At 32.7% G+C, this 3,424-nt stretch overlaps 1 long non-coding RNA gene across 1 annotated transcript; it reads right to left on the bottom strand.

Annotated features, from left to right (window-relative positions):
- Positions 1 to 445: 445 nt before the first annotated feature.
- LOC125255900 lies at positions 446 to 2,424 on the bottom strand. The gene is made up of 4 exons (XR_007182025.1): positions 2,208 to 2,424; positions 1,547 to 1,629; positions 580 to 877; positions 446 to 484 (listed from the first exon to the last, which is right to left on the bottom strand). It is a non-coding gene; the product is annotated as an uncharacterized LOC125255900 (long non-coding RNA).
- Between the last annotated feature and the right edge of the window lie 1,000 nt (positions 2,425 to 3,424).

Genomic DNA, 3,424 nt, shown 5'->3' with positions numbered 1-3,424 from the left:
CGACAGTACCAGTAGATCGAGTATTGTCTTCTTTTCTTGATTCAGGAATGCCCTCCTAGTTGGTGATGGTGTCTCTGGAAAGGTGCAATTTAAAGTGTTTAACTGATTGTTTAAATCATAAACTCAACTTCAGCCTATCAAACATCAACATCAGATTCTCCACAGATTCACAAAACACTTCTGCTGCTGACAATTGAGAGAACTGATTTATGACACCACAGACCAAATCTAAACATCTCTAAAATCTGACTGAAATATCTAGAGAGATGTGAGACCATGATCATACATCAGTTTCCTTCTTAGACCCTAAACTCTAAAATCATTTATTCACAGGTGATTTTTATGATAATAAATATTCTGACAAGAGATTAAAGAGCAGTTTTCTGTTCCATAAATAGCCTGGAGCTCAATAATCAATAACTAGAATAAATATATTATACCTTCTTGCGAAGAGCTTCAGTGTCAGTTTTATGTTTACTGGCCTCTGTGAATAGATTTTAAATCAGTGTTATTAGATAGGGGAAAAAAAACATTTGAAAACATTTATTGAACTATAAAAAACAGTATTATATACTGTACCTGTTATGTTCACAGTGAATTCTGGATTTTTCCATCCACTCTTTGTTTGCCAATAGAATCTGAATTTCCCAGTCATTGCTGTAGTTGGAGTGTATCTGCATGTGAAGCTGTTTCTCTGTTTACAGGAGTCCTCAGGAAGATATTGTTTACAGATTTCCTTGGTCTTTATATTTCTCAGGGTATTGAAACTTATACATTGTAATGCAGCATTCAGTGCTCTTCTGAGAGACGCTGCAGGTGAGAGTTACTTCTTCACCCACAGTTCCAGTCACTTCCTCACAGCTTACACTGCAGACATCTGAAAAATAACAATGTATATCACATGATACAGCAACTGAACAATAATAAAGATCCGTTTTTTATTTATCTCATGAAACTTTTAACACATCCAGACTTCTTGTCTCTGTTTCCATGTCAGTCATATAATAAACACACAGTGACTCTTTCATTAGAGAACATATTCATAAATAAAATCACTGCATTATGTGTTTTTGTACATTATTTGAATAGGATTCAATCTCTGGTAATGGGAGGATTATAGCTTATATGTTCAGTAACAACATATAAAGTCTCAGCATGCAACATCTTGACTGTCTCTTTTAATCATGAGCATCAGATAGAGTCAGTTGAGAAACACAAGATCCTGTAGTCTTGATTGAAATTGTGATTTTGTGCTTATCTGTATGAACACATAATTTTACATAAAAGAGTTATAGTGTATAAACACATAAAATAGCAGATTTCATAATAAATTTAAGTTTGAATTATTGGAACGACGTACAACCCGGAGCCACAAACACTTGAAGCACTGAACTGGACACACTTACAAAAGGGTTTTAAGAGCCACTTGTCTCTATTAATACAGTTTGACCTTTTCCTATTATCTTACATTCAGTCCCTCCTCAAAACTCTCACACTCTTTCTAGTGAAAGTTTATTACAAACACATACAAATATTATTCTCTTACCAACATCAGCTCGACAGACAGCAGTAAAAGTCCAAACCAGAAGGAACAGTTGCACAGAATTTACAGCATTCATGGTTTTGATTCTGTAATAGAAAAAAAAAAAAAAAAAGAATGACAGAAATCAGAAGTGAGACTTAACCAACTAGAACTAATAAGGAAGTACTTGAGATTAACATATGTAGACAGAGATGATTTACTCAGTAAATGTCAACATAATGAATCATGCATTAATTTGGTCATTGAAGGGACTCATGAGTGTAAAATACAACCTTAAAACCACAAGATTTACAATAAAGCACTGAGAGAACACGATGAATCACAGCCATTCATGAAAATATTGCTGCTGAATCTACAGAGCCGAGACAGAAACTGAACGCGATGATTTTTTATTATTTTTTTTAATTGCATTATCTTCACTGGCAGAACAAAAATACAAATTTGCATAGAATAAAAAATTGTCAAAAACACTTCGCCTACAAAAAAAAAAAAAAAAAAAAAAAAAAAATTCTATAGCTAGCTATTCATAGACATTTTAAAATATCAGCTAAATGTGTAAATCACATAATATAAAAATGTACATCATGAACGTATTGAAGATTTTCCTGTGGCAGGTTATGGATTAGTAAATATAAATAGGTTTTTTTGTTGTTTTTATTCTCACCTCTGGTCTGTATGTGTTCCCCGTCTGAGTTCATTACACTTTGAGACTCTTTCTCACTAGCTAGCCTATTTATAAACAACTAAACGACCGACTTAACTTTCGCTTTCAGAATGATGCTCTCACACAGGTAATTATAGACTATTTTGCTGTCACATTTTTGGCTAGCACGGCTATTTGTTGCTGAGTTCGATCATTTCCTCTTATATCTTCACTCTCAGTCCTTTATGACGGTTGAATGGATAATTATAGCGGAGGGAGAAAAGTTTGAGCTTTCCTCGAGGTTTATTAGGACTATTTCAGGGTAACTGATGTAAAGATGTTATCAGGGTGGTACAGGGAGGGATTCATCCAATAAGAAATACATTACATCGTATAAAAATGCGATATAGGGAATAAAAAAAAAAACATATAGCCTATTGCAACTTTCTGGAACAAAGTGTTATTCTTTCTATCTTTACCTTACGTTCCTGCAAATGATCCCAATAACTCCTTTCCTATAACCAAGGAGGAGAGAGAAAAGTGTCCAAAAAAAAAGTTAATGTCAAAACAAATGAGATGACAATCATATCAAAGAAGGCGGAGCTTAAAATTTCCAGTTCTAAATGAAAAATAGGCTGAATAATTTGTGTTTCATAACTGAATGTGACACCATTTTTTGTTTTCGGCACATTATTAGGCTATATGATGTTAGGATATATATTTTAAAATAAAATAAAAAAATGCAAATATGCTAACACATTGAATCACATCCATTCATGAAAATATTGCTGAATCTACAGAGCCGAGACAGAAACTGAACGTGATGATTTTTTTTTATTATTGTATTATCTTCACTGGCAGAACAAAAAGACAAATTTGCATAGAATAAAAAACACTTTGCCTACAAAAAAAAAAAATTCTATAGCTATTCATAGACATTTTAAAATATCAGCAAAATGTGTAAATCACATAATATAAAAATGTACATCATGAACGTATTGAAGAATTTCCTGTGGCTGGTTATCGATTAGTAAATATAAAGAAGTTTTTTTGTTGTTGTTTTTATTCTCACCTCTGGTCTGTATTCCACTCTGAGACTCTCTCTGCGACGACACCAGAATATAAACGAAAATGAAATTCTAAATGAAAAATAGGCTGAATAATTTGTGTTTCATAACAGAATGTGACAACATTTTTTGTTTCCGCACATTATTAGGCTATATGCTATTAGGATATAT

Source organism: Megalobrama amblycephala, linkage group LG20 (genome assembly GCF_018812025.1).
Source record: "Megalobrama amblycephala isolate DHTTF-2021 linkage group LG20, ASM1881202v1, whole genome shotgun sequence".
Lineage (NCBI taxonomy): Eukaryota > Metazoa > Chordata > Actinopteri > Cypriniformes > Xenocyprididae > Megalobrama > Megalobrama amblycephala.
The sequence above is the reverse complement of the archived record's forward strand: the minus strand, read 5'-3'. Positions and strand labels throughout refer to the sequence as shown.